Raw genomic sequence first — 16,172 nt, forward strand, 5'->3', positions numbered from 1 at the left:
TTGTAGAGATCTTTTATCTCGTTGGTTAGATGTATTTCTAGGTATTTTATTTTTGTGTGTGTGGGTATTGTAAATGTGATTGACTTCTTAATTTGGCTCTCAGCTTGAATTTTATTGGCATATAGAAATGCTACTGATTTATGGAAGTTGATCCTGTATCCTGAGACTGTATTGAAGACTTTTATAAGGGCTAGGAGTCTTGTGGCAGAACCTTTAGGGTTTTCTATGTATACAATTACATCACCATCAAAGACAGATAATTTGACTTCCTCATCTCTAATTTGGATTCCTTTTATTTCTTTCTCTTGTGTGATTGGTCTGGCTGGGACTCTCAGTACTGTGCAGCATAGGAATGGTGAGAATGAGCATTCTTGTCTTGTTCCAGTTCTTAAGAGAAATGCTTCCAGCTTTTCCCCATTCAGTAATTCAGTATGATGTTGACTGCGGATTTGTCATACAGGGCTCTGATTATTTTTAGGTATATTCCCTCAATGCCTACATAGTTGACGGATTTTGTCATGAAGGGATATTGGATGTCATCAAATACTTTTTCTATGTGCAATGAGATGACCATATGGTTTTTGCTTTCAGTTCTGCTTATGGTGAGTCACATTTATTAATTTGTAAATGTTGAACCAACCTTGCATCCCAGGAATAAGGCCCACTTACTTGTGGTGATTTAACTTTCTAATGTGCTACTAGATTCAATTTGCTAGTAGTACTGTGTCTAGGATTTTTTTTTCTTTTTTCTTTTTTCTTTTTTTGAGACAGAGTCTTGCTTGGTTAACAGGCTAGAATGCAGTGGCACAATCTTGGTTCACTGGAGCTTCTGCCTTCAGAGTTCAAGTGATTCTCCTGTCTTAGCTCTTGAGTAGCTGGGACTATAGGTGCACAACATCACACTGAGCTAAATTTTTGTATTTTTAGTAGAGATGGGGTTTCACCATCTTTTCCAGGATGGTCTCAATCTCTTGACCTTGTCATCTGTCCACCTCAGCCTCCCAAAGTGCTGGGATTATAGGCATGCACCACCATACTGGGCCTGTCAATAATTTTTTACAACTATGTTCATCAGGGATATTAGCCTCTAATGTTTTTGTTTTGTTGTCTTTCCTAAATTTGGGTAGCAGGATGATACTGATTTTAGCTCTTTGTACGTCTGGTAGAATTCAGCCATGAATCCATCTGGTCCAGAGCTTTTTGGGTTGGTAAGTTTTTATTACTGATTCATTTGCAGAGTTCATTATTTGTCTTTTCACAATTTCAATGTCCTTATACAATCTTGGGAGATTGCATATTAGTAGAAATGTATTCATTTTCTCTAGATTTTCTAGTTTGTGTGCATGGAGGTATTTGTAATCGTTTCTGTGGGATCAGTTGTAAGTTGTCACTTTTGTCCTTTCTGATTGTAGTTATTTGGATCTTCTCTCTTTTTTCGTTAATCTAGCTGTCAGTGCTTTCAAATAATCAGTCTTTTGTTTTATTGATCTTTTGTGTATTTTGTGTCTCAATTTTATTTAGCTCTGCTCTTGAGAGAACGTGTTCTCTTTCCAGGTCCACAAGGGGCATAGTTTAAAGGGCAAGAACTTCGCAGGTCCATGCCCCCCATCCATCTCTCTCCATATGGGAGATTTAACGGTTTATGTTTAAATTTCACTGGCACGGGAAGAAACTAAGAGTCAATCACCCCAGCAGAAGTTTAAAGGAACACCTTTCATTGGCCAGAGAAACTTGGGGAGGTGGGAATTTCTCCCATGATAAATTCCCCTGCTCCACCCACACCAGATTTCCAGCTGTCTGGAATCCCTTCCCACATAGTGGGAGCTCTCTTTCCCCTTCTGGATTTCATTTTTCTGGATTCTCTCACTCAATGTGAGGGGAGTTTTCCTTCTCTGGTTTTCTCCCTCTGGGAGCCCTTCTCACTCAGTGTGAGAACAGCTTTTCTTTCTCTCATTCAGTATGAAAACTAGCTCTTTCTCTCTCCTCCTCCTTTTTCTCTTCATTTACCTAAATAAATCACTTTCTACAAACACTTTTGAGTCTGGCATTTACTTTCACGAGTGCACTGCACCGTGTTCTCCTCTCCCGTTCTTGGGGAGTGATAGACCAAGAAACTGAAGAAACTTCTCAGGGGAACTGAAGGCTCCCCTGAACCCCTAAACCCCAACACTCCAATTTTAGTTTTTTCTTTTCTTTTGTAAGCTTTGGTTTCTTCTCATTTTTCTAGTTCTTGTATGTGTGATTTTAGATTGTTATTTTGAGATCTTTCCATCTTCTTGATGTAGATATTTTGCACTATAAACTCTCCTCAGAATATTGCTTTTGCAATTTCTCGGAGGTTTTGGTATGATGTTTCTCTCATAGAGAACTTTTACCTCCTTGGTTAGATGTATTCATTTCAAATAGTTTTTTGCTTTCTGCCTTAATTTTGTTATTTAACCAAAACCAATTCAAGAACAAGTTGGTTAGTTTCCATGTAATTGTCTGATTTTGAGAGTTCCTATTGGTATTGATTCCTATTTTTATTACATTGTGGTCTGAGAACATGCTTGATATAATTTCTTCTTTTTAATCTTTTGAGGCTTGCTTTACAACTAAGCCTGTTGTCAATCATAGAGCATGTTCTGTGTGCAAAGAGAATAATGTATATTCCGTAGTTGTTGTGTGAAGTGTTCTGTAGATGTCTATTAGGTCCAATTGGTCAAGTGTCAAATTTAAGTCCAGAATTTTTTTTGTTAATTTTCCTTTTTTTTTTTTAAATTGTACTTTAGGTTCTTCCGTACATGTGCAGTCATCAGGATTTTTGCATAGGTCCATACATGGCAATGTGGTTTGCTGCCTCCATTCCCCCATCACCTATTATCTGGCATTTCTTCCCATGTTATCCCTCCCCAAACTCCCTATCCCACCACTGTCCCTCCTCTAGCTGCCCCCAACAGACCCCAGTGTGTGATGCTCCCCTCCCTGTGTCCATGTGTTCTCATTGTTCAACACGTGACTCTGAAAGAGAACATGCAGTATTTGATTTTCTGTTCTTGTGTCAGTTTGCTGCAAATGATGGTTTCCAGATTCATCCATGTCCCTGCAAAGGACATGAACTCATCATTTTTTATAGCTGCATAGTATTCCATGGTGAATATGTGCCACATTTTCTTTGTCCAGTCTATTATAAATGGGCATTTGGTTTGGTTCCAGGCCTTTGCTATTGTAAACAGTGCCACAGTGAACATACATGTGCATGTTTCTTTGTAATAGAATGATTTATAATCCTTTGGGTGTATACCCAGTAATGGGATTGCTGGGTCAAATGGAATTTCTATTTCTAGATCCTTGAGGAATCGCCACACTGTCTTCCACAATGGTTGAACTAATTTACACTCCCACCAACAGTGTAAAAGTGTTTCTATTTCTCCACATCCTCTCCAGCATCTGTTGTCTCCAGATTTTTTAATGATCACCATTCTAACTGGCGTGAGATGGTACCTCAATGTGGTTTTGATTTGCATTTCTCTAATGACCAGTGATGATAAGCATTTCTTCATATGCTTGCTGGCCTTATATATGTCTTCTTTTGTAAAGTGTCTGTTCATGTCCTTTGCCCACTTTTGAATGAGTTTGTTTGCTTTTTTCTTATAAATCTGTTTTAGTTCTTTGTAGATTCGGGATATTAGCCCTCTGTCAGATGGATAGATTGCAAAAATTTTTCCCATTCTGTTGGTTGTAGGTTCACTCTAATCACTGTTTCTTTTGCTGTACAGAAGGTCTGGATTTTAATTAGGTCCCATTTGTCTATATTGGCTTTTGTTACCAATGCTTTTGTTGTTTTAGTGATAAAGTCCATGCCTTTGTCTATGTCCTGAATGGTTTTGCCTCAGTTTTCTCCTAGGGTTTTTATGGTGTTAGGTCTTACGCTTAAGTCTTTAATCGATCTGGAGTTAATTTTAGTGTCAGGAAGGGGTTCAGTTTCTGCTTTCTGCACATGGCTAACCAGTTTTCCCAACACCATTTATTAAACAGGGAATCCTTTCCCCATTGCTTGTTTTTGTGATGTTTGTCAAAGATCAGATGGTTGTAGATGTGTGGTATTGTCTCTGAGGCCTCTGTTTTGCTCCATTGGTCTATATTTCTGTTTTGATAGCAGTACCATGGTGTTTTGATTACTGTAGCCTTGTAGTATAGTTTGAAGTCAGGTGGCATGATCCCTCGAGCTTAGTTCTTTTTGCTTAGAATTGACTTTGCTATGCAGGCTCTCTTTTGGTTCCATATAAAGTTTAAGGTGGTTTTTTTCCAGTTCTGTGAAGAAGGTCAATGGTAGTTTGATGGGGATAGCATTAATCTATAAATTACTTTGGGCAGTATGGCCATATTCAGGATAATGATTCTTCCTAACCATGAGCATGGAATGTTTTTCCATCTATTTGTGTCCTCTCTTATTTCCTTGAACAGTGGTTTACAGTTCTCCTTGAAAAGGTCCTTTACATCCTTTGTTAGTTGTATTCCTAGGTATTTTATTCTCTTTGTAGCAATTGTGAATGGTAGTTTGCTCATGATTTGGCTCTCTGTTAGTCTGCTATTGGTGTTTAGGAATGCTTGTGATTTCTGCACATTGATTTTGTATCCTGAGACTTTGCTGAAGTTGCTTATCAGTTTCAGGAGATTTTGGGCTGAGACAATCAGATCTTTTAAATATACAATCATGTAGTCTGCAAATAGAGACAATTTGACTTCCTCCATTCCTAATTGAATACTCTTTTTTTTTTTTCTTGCCTGATTGCTCTGGCCAGTACTTCCAATACTGTATTGAATAGGAGTGGTGAGAGAGGGCATCCTTTTCTATCAAAGGGAATGCATCCAGTATTTGCTCATTCAGTATGATATTGACTGTGGGTTTGTCATAAAGAGCTTTTATTATTTTGAGATACATTTCATCAATACCCTAGTTTATTGAGAGTTTTTAGCACAAAGAGCTGTTGAATTTTGTCAAAGGCCTTTTCTGAATCTAATGAAATAATCATGTGTTTTTTTTTCTTTGTTTCTATGTGGTGAATTACATTTATAGACTTGCATATGTTGAACCAGCCTTGTATCCCCAAGATGAAGCCTACTTGATTGTAATGGATAAGTTTTTTGATGTGCTGTTGCAATCAGTTTGACAGTATATTATTGAAGATTTTTGCATCTATGTTAATCATGGTTATTGACCTGAAGTTTTCTTTTTTTTTGTTGAGTCTCTGCCAGGTTTTGGTATCAGGATGATGTTGGTCTCATAAAATGATTTGGGAAGGATTCCTTCTTTTTTTTTTTTTTTTTTTAAGATGAGGTTTCACTACGTTGGTCAGGATGGTCTTAAACTCCTGACCTCAGGTGATCCTCCTACCTTGGCCTCCAAAGTGCTTGGATTACAAGCATGAGCCACTATGCCCAGCCAGGATTCCCTCTTTTTGTATTGTTTGGAATCATTTCAGAAGGAGTGGTACCAGATCCTCTTTGTATATCTTGTAGAATTCAGCTATAAACTCATCAGGACCTGGACTTTTTTTCATTGATAGGCTATTAATTGCTGCCTCAACTTCCACCCTTGTTATTGGTCTATTCAGGGTTTCAACTTCTTCCTGGTTTAGGCTTGGGAGGGTGCAAATGTCCAGCAATTTATCCATTTCTTCCATGTTTACTGGTTTATGTGCAGAGAGTTCTTTGTAGTAATCTCTGATGGTAGTTTGTATTTCTGTGGAATCAGTGATGATATCTCCTTTGTCTTTTTTATTGTATCTATTTACTTCTTCTCTCTCACTCTTGTTTTTTTTTTTTACTAATCTGGCTAGTGGTCTGTCTATTTTGTTGATCTTTTCAAAAAAACAGCTCTTTGATTTTTTGAAGGATTTTTGTGTCTCTATCTCCTTCAGTTCTGCTCTAAGTTATTTCTTGTCTTATGCTAGCTTTTGAGGTTTTTTTTTTTAACTTGCTACTCTAGCTCTTTCAATTTAGATGATACAGTGTCAATTTTAGATCTTTTCTCACTTTTCATGTGGGCATTTATTGCTATAAATCTCCTTCTAGACACTGCTTTAAATATGTCCCAGAGATTCTGGTACATTGTGTCTTTATTCTCACTGGTTTTGAAGAACATCTTTATTTCTGCCTTCATTTTATTGTTTATCCAGTGGACATTCAGGAGCCAGCTGTTCAGTTTCCATAAAGTTGTGCAGTTCTGAGTTAGTTTCTTACCTGAGTTCTAATTTGATTGCACTGTGGTCTAAGAGACTGGTTGTTATGATTTCTGTTTTTTTGCATTTGCTGAGGAGTGATTTACTTCCAATTATGTGGTCAATTTTGGAGTAGGTGCTGAGAAGAATGTATATTCTGTGGTGAGTTCAAGTCCTGGATATCCTTGTTAATTTTCTGTCTTGTATTGACAGTGGAAAGTTAAAGTCTCCCACTATTATTGTGTGGGAGTCTAAGTCTCTTTGTAGTTTGTTGAGAACTTGCTTTATGTATCTGGGTGCTCCTATATTGGGTGAGTAGATATTTAGGATCATTAGCTCTTCTTGTTACATTGATCCTTCTACCATTATGTAATGCTCTTCTTTGTCTCTTTTGATCTTTGTTCGTTCAAAGTCCATTTTATCAGAGACTAGGTTTTCAACTCCTGCTTTTTTTTCTCTCTCTGTTTGCTTGGTAAATACTCCTCCATCCCTTTATTTTTAGCATGTAAGATGGGTTTCCTGAATACTGCACACAGATGGGTCTTGACTTTTTATCCAATTTGCCAGTCTGTGTCTTTTGATTGGGGCATTTAGCCCATTTACATTTATGGTTAATATTGTTATGTGTGAGTTTGATCCTGCCGCTAGCTAGTGGTTTTGTCCATTAGTTGACGCAGTTTCTTCATTATGTCAATGGTCTTTACCATCTGATACATTTTAGGAGTGGCTGGTACTCGTTGTTCCTTTCCATGTTTAGAGCTTCTTTCAGGAGTTCTTGTAAGGCAGGCCTGGTGGTAACAAAATCTCTCAGCAATTGCTTGTCCATAAAGTATTTTATTTCTCCTTCACTTATGAAGCTTAGTTTGGCTGGATATGAAATTCTGGGTTGAAAGTTCTTTACTTTAAGGATGCTGACTACTGGTCCCTACTCTCTTCTGGCTTGTAGGGTTTCTGCTGAGAGATCTGCTGTGAGTTTGATGGGCTTCCCTTTGTGGGTAACCTGACATTTCTCTCTGGCTACCCTTAGCATTTTTTCCTTCATTTCAACCCTGGTGAATCTGATCATTATATGCCTTGGAGTTGCTCTTCTTGAGGAATATCTTTGTGGTGTTCTCTGTATTTCCTATATTTGAACGATGGCCTGCCTTGCTAGGTTGGGTAAGTTCTCCTGCATAATACCCTGAAGAGTGTTTCAGCTTGGAATTCTTCTCTCCGTCACACTTGGGTACACATATCAAATGTAGATTAGGCCTTTTCACATAATCCCGTATTTCTTGGAGCACTTCTTTTCACTCTTTTTTCTCTAATCTTGCCTTCTTGTTTTATTTCATTGAGTTGATCTTTAATCTCTGATATTCTTTCCTCTGCTTGGTCAATTTGGCTACTGAAACTTGTGTACGCTTTGCAAAGTTCTTGTGCTGTGTTTTTTCAGCTCCTTCAAGTGGTTTATATTCTTCTGTGAGCTGTTTGTCTAGTTAGCATTTCGTCTAACCTTTTTTCAAGGTTCTTAGTTTCTTTGCATTGGGTTAGAACATGTTCTTTTGGCTCAAAGAAGTCTGTGATTACCCACATTCTGAAGCCTGTTTCTGTCAATTCATCAGACTCATTCTCCATCCAGCTTTGTTCCCTTGCTGGTGAGGATTTGTGATCCCTTGGAGGAGGAGAGATGTTCTGGTTTTTGGTGTTTTCATACTTTTTGCACTGGTTTCTTCCCATCTTTTTGGATTTATCTACCTGTGGTCTCTGTAGTTGGTGACTTTCAGATGGGGTCTCTGAATGGACATCAACAAAGTTCTTTCTTTCTGTTTTTTAGTTTTCCTTCTAACAGGCCCTTCTGCTGTAGGACTGCTGGAGGTCCACTCCAGACCCTGCTTGCCTAGGGATCACCCACAGGGGCTACAGAATAGTAAGGGTTGCTGCCAGTTTCTTCTGTTATCTTCATCCCAGAAGGGTGTCTGTCAGATATCAGCCTGAGCTCTTCTTTATGAGGTACCTCTTTGGATATATAGGGGTCAGGGAGCTGCTTGAGGAGACAGTCTGTCCCTTATAGGAGCTCAAGTGCAGTGCTGGGAGCTCTATTGTTCCATTCAGAGCTGCTGGACACGTACGTTTAAGTCTGCTATGGCAGAACTCATAATCGCCTCTTTTCCCAAGTGTGCTGTCCTGGGAAGGTGGAGCTTTATTCATAAGTTCCCGATGTGCTGCTGCTTGTTTTCAGAGATGCCCTGTCCAGCAAGTCTAGTAACAGTCTATCAGCAGAGGTGTTGCTGAGCTGCCACGGACTCTGCCCAGCTGCTGTGTAAACTTCCTTGCCATTTTGTTTACAGAGGTACAGTAAGAACTGCCTTGGTAATGGTGGTCTGCCTCAATAATGGTAGAATGCCTCGGTAATGGTGGACTGACTCAGTAGTGGTGGACTGCCTTAGTAATGGCAGATGTCCTTCCCCCTACCAAGCTGGACCATCCCAGGTCCAGCTGTGCTTGCTGTGAAACTCTCAATCCAGAGTGTTTCTGATTGCTAGACTTGTGGGCTTTGACCCACCAAGCCAGATCACCTGGCTTCCTGTTTCAGCCCCCTTTTGTTCAGTTGAATGGGTGACTCTGTCTCCCGGGTGTTCCAGGCACCAGTTGAAACAGCCACCCAGATTTGTGTGAGATTTTGTGTGGAAACCCATGGCACTGGCTGAAACAACCATGCAGGAAACTCATGGTGCTTTTCGGCCCAGGAATCTCCCTTGGTCTTGTTCTCACTGGGAGCTGCACTCCAGAGCTATTTCTATTTGGCCATCTTGGATCCTCCCTTTTGTGAATTTTCTACCTCAATGATCTGTCTAATGCTGTCATTGGGGTGTTGAAGACCCCACTATTATTGTGTGGCTGTCTAAATCTTTTCCTAAGTCAATAAGTAATTGCTTTTTGAATCTGGGTACTCCAATGGTGGGGACATATATACTCAGAATAGTTAAATCTTTCACTGAACTGAATTCTTTATCATTAAGTAATGTCCTTCTTTGTCCTTTTTTTTTTACTCTTGTTGGTTTAATGTCCATTTTATTTGGTACAAGGGTAGCGACCTCTGCTCTTTTTTATTTTCCATTTGCATGACAGTTTTTTTCCATCCCTTTACTTTAAGCCTATTTGGGTCAATTACATGTGAGATAGGTCTCTTGAAAAGAGTAGAAAGATTAAGTCTTTTTAATTCAATTTGCCACTCTATATTTTTTAAATGTAGTGTGTAGGCCATTTGCATTCAAGGTTAATACTGATATGTGAAGCTTTGTACCTGTTGTAGTGTTGTTAGCTAGTAGCTTCATGGTCTTAATTGTGTAGTTGCTTTATACAACTACACAAGTCATATGGACTGTATGCTTCCGTGTGCTTTTGTGGTGGCAAGTATCATTCTTTTGTTTCCATGTTTAAAACACCCTTAAGCATCTTTTTTCTGGCCAGTTTGGTGGTGACAAATTCCTTTAGCAATTGCTTGGCTAGAAAAGATTTTATTCCACTTTCATTTATGAAGCTTAGTTTGGTGAGATATGAAATAATTGTCTGGCATTTATTCTCTTTAAGAATGCTAAAAATATGCTCTAAATGTCTTCTCATTTGTAAAGTTTCTGCTAAGAAGTCTGCTGTTAGTCTGACAGGCTTTCCTTTATAGGTAATATGGCCCTTTTCTCCAGCCACCTTAAAGACTTTTCCCTTTGCATTTATCTCGGATAGTCTGATGATATGTGCCTTGGGGATGCATCTTGCTTAATATGTTACAGGAGTTCTTGCGATTTCTTGTGTCTGCATGTCAACCTCTCTATCAAAACCAGGGAAATTTTCCTGAATTATATCTTCAAATATGTTTTCCAAGTTGTTAGATTTATCTTATTCTCTCTGGAATGACAATAAGTGGTAGATTTGATCACTTATTTTCCCATATTTCTCAAGAGCTTTGTTCATTCTGTTGTATCTTTTTGTCTCTATTTGTGTCTGAATGGGTTGATACAAAGGACAGGTCTCAGAGCTCTGGAATTCTTTATTCTGCTTCCTCTAGTCTGTTGCTAAGATTTCCAACTGTATTTTGAAATTCCTATAGTAAATTTTTCAATTCCAGAAGTTCTGTTTGATTCTTTCTTAATATAGCTATGTCATCTTTCAAATCCTGAATCATTTTTCTGTTTTCTTTGTGTTGGATTTCAGCTTTCTCTTAGGTCTCATTTTCTTGCCTCCCATGTTCTGAGTTGTGTATCTGTCATTTCGAACATTTCATTTTGATTAGAATCCATTGCTAGGAAGCTATTGTGTTCCTTCAGCGGTGAAATAACACACTGGCTTTTGTATTTTCAGAGTTCTTGCACTGGTCCTTTCTTATCTCAGGGAGCTGACATTTCTTTTTTTGAATTTGCCATCATTTGGATGGGACTTTTTGATTTTTTTTATTCTTTTTTCTCTTGAGAGTATAACTGTGGCATATGTTATATACAATTGATAAGCTTCATTTCTGAGCACTCTCAGAGGCCCACAGCTATGTATGGATTCCTTGGTTTCAGATAGTTTACTATGTTGGCTTTCTCTGACATTGCTTGCTGTAGGAAAATAATTTTGCCTGATGGTGTAATTCAGGCTGCAGTCCAGTGAATGGCAATTAAGAGTAATAGCCAGTTGTAGACTTATGCTGCATGTGATCACCCTTAGTGCAGATGGGGGTGCTACAGGAAAGTAAAAAATCACCCTCCCCAGCACAGCTGGTCTTCAGCAGAGATGGAGCAACTGGAAAAGCCCAGTAAGTGCCTCTTTCAGCTCACATTCCTAGAACTCTAGTGAGAAGAACAGCTGCCATGTCCACGACAGTGCACTTGCCAGGAGGGCTGGGGTCAACGGATGACCCCCACTGCAAGTCTGTTCCTGGCCTTTGGTGTTGCATCTTCAGCAGTTGGTGCTGTGCTCTTGTTTCCTTGGGCTTTGGTGGGTTGTGTCCACCTCCTACCCTTAGAGGCAGTCCTCACAAGGATTAGATTTCAAGAAAAATCGGATATGCCTCCCTCCCTCTCCTGACAGCTGGTGTAGCACTCTCCCCCAAATGACCAAGGGAGCAGGCTGGAGTGGCACATGAAGACTGGCTCCATGTGGCAAAGCTGTCTCTCACTGCAAGTCACACCACCTAGGAGAACCATCCTTTATCATCTCTCCTCCCATTCCAGTCCTGCAACAGGAAAGAGCCTAATTCCACACATACTACTGGGACACTCTCCACACTCGCCACTAAATTCTGATTGTAGGGGTCCTTTTCCTGCTACAGAGCGAGCACTTTAATCTCTGGCCAAAGACTAAAATGTCTGCAGTGGCCACCATTGCCAAACATTGGCTGTATGATCCCCGATTAAAAATGGCATCCTTCTCTCAGTCCATATCTGGGAAAATGCCTGTAGCTTTTTCTGGTATCTTTCCCTCTCTCTGTCTCTCAGCCCTTCCCCATGCTAATTCTCCTAAGCTTGGGCTTAGGAGAAACAGGGTGTTCTCCCTTGGACTGGGTTGCACCAATCCCTAGTGAGACTGGCTACTCCTCTCACGTACTGAGGCTTCACTCACTTTGTCAGCGAAACACTAAACAGTGGCTGCTTTGCCCATCTTCTCTTTACAAGCTTTGAGGCATCCTTCACTATTCTGATGAATTTCCATTGCCTTTCTTGAAATAAGTATTGTAGAGTTTATCTTTACATACTATTTTGCTATTTCCAAGTGGCGGAAGCACACTGAAACCTCTAATCTGGCATCTTGGAAAAAAAAAATACTCACTCTAAACTTTCTTAAAAGTCTGAAATACTGACGCTATCACAATTCAAATTTTTCTGTTTCTGGACTCTAAATTATGTTCTGTTGATTTTGTTGTGTATCTCTTAGCTAGTAATACTTATTGCTCAAGCATACAAGTTGTAATATCTACTAGGGCACTATCCATCAATCTTTTTCTTCCTTTTGAAATATGCTGTAGCTTTATATAACATTGTTCTCTTAAAAAAAAATTTAGAATCAGCTTGTCAGTTTCCAAAAAAACTATCTTAGGATTATTACTTAGGTAAAAATAAAAAAATCTGTATGTCCTTTGGGGGTGAATTGACATTTTAAAAGTATTGAGTCTTTCTTTCCATAAATTTGGTATGTCTCTTCATCAAATTTAATGTGATTTAATATCTTTCCATAAAATTTTATAATTTTCTCAATGCAGATCTGTATAGTCTCTGTTAAATGTATTCTCTTTTCATTACAATTTTGGTGGCTCTTATTAAATCCATCTTTTAAAATAATGACTTTTTTATTCTTTGTGGCTGGCATAAAATATGATTTATTTTTGGATCTAGAATGTATAGCAAATTTTCAAAATCATTCTTATTATTTATAAATATTCACCTATAGAATCTTTAAGGTTAGCAATATTTACATTTATATCATATATAACTGGTAACAATTTTCTTCTGCTTTTATAAATGTTAATTCTATTCTTGTCTTACTGTACTGGCTAGGATCTCCAGAAGACTAAAGCTATGTATATTGCTTCTGATTCTAAAGGAAACTGTTCTAGATTTTTATTACTGAATAACTTACATGCAGTCAGTTATCAATATATATTCTTTATGAGATTCAGGAGCTCCCTTCTATTATTAGTGTTCTAAGGATTTTATTACTGACTACATGTGAACATTATGGGTAGATTCTCGGAATCTATTGATGTGTTTTTCTCCTTTAGTCCTTCATGTGGTGAAATACAGTAACAGGTGCTCTAATGTTAAGTTATCCATGCTTTCCTGGATAACCCATATCAGACATGATACATTATCTTTCTATATAACATGGATTTATTTGACAAATATTTTTAGACTTTTTCTCCCAATTCATGAGTAGGATTGGCCTATAATTTCATTTCTTATACTGTCCTCATATGGCTTTGTTGTTATTCTTATAAAACAAAATTATGTTCTCTAGTGGAATATGTATACTCCTAGAATTGTCTGTTACTTTAGTATTTGGTAGAATTCAAATGAAAAACTGTCAGTCTTTTGTTGCTGTGACTGTTTGTTTTTGTATTTTCAGTGCAGATATTTTTTAGTCACTGGTTTAATTTATATTTTTTCCTTTTTGACTCAATTTTAATGAATTGTACTTTCTAGCAATTTTGCTTTATTTTTTAAGTTTATAAAGTACCCTGTGTGACCTTATTAATTTGTAATCTCTATTATATATTTTGGCATGCCCTCCTTTTTTAAATTCTTAATATTAATTTTATTTCTCCTTTAATCTTTCTGAATATTTTCAAGTGATTTTTTTTAAAAAACTGGGCATTATATTTCTTTTCTTCTTTTTTTGGTCTATAGTTTGACATTTACTTTCAAATTTCTTAAGTTGAATTTTTAGTGTACAGATTTTCACATTTTCTTTTTCCCTAATATGAGCATTTAAACTTTCAAGTTTCTCTTGAAGTACTGCTTCTCTGCATTTGACAGACTTCAATATTTAGTAGTTTTACTTTTCCACTTTAAATATTTTCTAATATTTATTATGATTTTATTTTTGACCTATGTATTATTTAGAAGTGTATATTTTTAATTTCTAAACATGTAGGACTTTTGAAGTAAAAAAAAATGATTTTACTGTTGAAATATAATGTAATTGCATTATTGATAGGAAATACGATTTGTGTGCTAATCATTCTGTTACATTTGTTGAGGTTTGATTAATATCCCAGTACATGGACAATTTTGGTTATTATTAATGTGTGTTTAAAAAAAAATGTAGTTTCTAATTACTGAGTGCATAGTTCTGTTTCTCCATCCGACTGAACTTGTTAAGTGGGCTATTTGCATCTTCTATATTCTTTCTATCTTTGCCCATTTGTCGTCTCTTTGACCTTGTACTATCTGTTTGTACAACACTAGAGGAATTATTTACACAGAGCTTTGTTCTCAACTAGCTATGCATGAAAATCATCCATGAAATTTTATTTTCATTTGTTCACTATTTTTTAGAGACAATATTTCACTTTGCTACCTAGGCTGGAGTGCAATGGCACAATTATAGCTCACTGTAGCTTCAAACTCCTGGACTAAAGCAATTTTCCTGCCTTAGCCTCCTGAGTACCTGGAATGTGTGTGCCACCATGCCCAGACAACCCCCATAAAATGAAAATACTTGTTACCTTCCCCCGTTCTGATTCAATATCTCTGAGTTGAGGCCCAGAAAACTGCATTTGTAAAGGCCCCATATTATTACAAAAATGATCAAGATCAAGAAGCTCTATTTTGGAGAAGCCCTATTTTGGTTCTGGTGCAGTGGCTCATGCCTGTAATGCCAGCACTTTGGGAAGCTGAGGTGGACAGATCACTTGAGCTCGGGAGTTTGACACCAGGCAAAACCCTGTCTCTACAAAAAATACAAAAATTACCTGGGTGTGGTGGTATGTGGCTGTAGTCCCAACTACTCAAGAAGGTGAGACAGGAGAATCACTTGAGCCCAGGAGGCAGAGGTTGCAATGAGGTGAGATCATGCCATTACATTCCTTCCAGCTTGGGTGATGGGAATAAAATTCTATCTCAAAAAAAAAAAAAAGCCCTATTTTTTTTTTTGCTTATTAGATTATTCTTCGTTATACTCCTACTGTTGTCTTGCAAAATAAATCATCCTATACATTAAGAGCCAGCCCTCTCTTAAATCTATGCTGTAAACAAGATCATTGAACACTTCAGGATAGCTATGGGCAAAGGTGATTTGTGACCCCTTGTGAATTCCTAATAATACCAGCAAAGGGAAATCTAGTCTAAAACAATCACAGCAGACAATACCTAGGCCTGGGTCCTCAGAAGAGTAACAGGAGAGTCTCTCCAGTTATGGTACCTTATTACTCTTGTTAGGTATTTATAGAGAAACACAGGACACTTGTTTGCCAGAGGTTATAAGGAAAAAAGTCTTTAACAAATACTCAGGAAGGGAATTGAGCATAAGTAATCTGGTGTGGTACAAGGACCTGCAGGGATGAAATCACCTGAGAGCTTGTTAGAAATACAGAATCTCAGGCCCCACCCTAGACTTCTGAACCAAAATCTGCTTTTTAACAAGATCCCCAGACACTTTGTATGTATATTCAAGTTTGAGACACACTTTAAAAATGCAGACATTCACATTTCTAACAAGCTCCCCAATGACGCCGATTCTTCTAGTACAAGGACACACTTTATATAGTAGGGTTTATAGTACATGAAGTTAAACAGAGGGATTTAGTTAAAACCATTCAGGATTTTACCTGAATATTACCAGCATCAAAAAATGCTATGTGAGCTTTGGATGTTTATGAAATACAAAGAGCACATTCTTCCACAAATTTAATATAATGTGGAAGGGAACGGAATGCTGTCTTTGTCAACCAGTAGAGGGATTCAAATACCCAAGGGAAGAATGCCAAAAACAATTAGAATCTCTCACCTTCTTTGTTGATTTCTCTGTGCAAGACAGTCTGCTCCTGCCTGTCTGCCTGAAATTCACAAATTCTCCTCTGCAGATTTTCATGGACAGGCTGCAGCTTTCTGCCCTCTTCGCTTTTCATTGCTGTCATTGGACTGTCTGTGCAGCCACAGCTGGGAAAGGAATCCACGAAGAACATATTTTCCTATTGAAATGAGCAGTATGTTTTTAGTTTGTTTTTTACAACTGAGCAGCTTGCACAGAGCCTGCACTCACATCCCTGCCTGGTTCATCCTAGGTCTGTCCATTTGGGCTGCATTTCTGAAAGTCAAGCTGGTTTAGAGGTCAAGCAAAGCAGAGCCTGGACCTTCCTAGAGGTTCAATGCTCATGGTCCTCACTGGCCTTTTGCTAAAGTACAACCTATCACTATTGTTAAAGATGAAGCTTATCTCTCACGGTGTGTTCAGGAAGAGTTCTGTGATCATATTCCTGGAGTTTTGAATATTTTTTAAAAATTTTAAAGCTCTGAT

At 38.0% G+C, this 16,172-nt stretch overlaps 1 long non-coding RNA gene across 6 annotated transcripts in view; it reads right to left on the bottom strand.

Annotated features, from left to right (window-relative positions):
• The window catches only part of LOC128929284 (uncharacterized), a 272,915-nt gene that overhangs the window by 84,955 nt on the left and 171,788 nt on the right, over positions 1–16,172 (bottom strand). For all 6 annotated transcript variants that reach the window (XR_013524384.1, XR_013524382.1, XR_013524379.1 and 3 more), the window contains one exon: positions 15,663–15,846. This is a non-coding gene — a long non-coding RNA (uncharacterized LOC128929284). The remainder of the gene's footprint in view (positions 1–15,662; positions 15,847–16,172) is intronic.

This window comes from Callithrix jacchus, chromosome 12 (genome assembly GCF_049354715.1).
Source record: "Callithrix jacchus isolate 240 chromosome 12, calJac240_pri, whole genome shotgun sequence".
Lineage (NCBI taxonomy): Eukaryota > Metazoa > Chordata > Mammalia > Primates > Cebidae > Callithrix > Callithrix jacchus.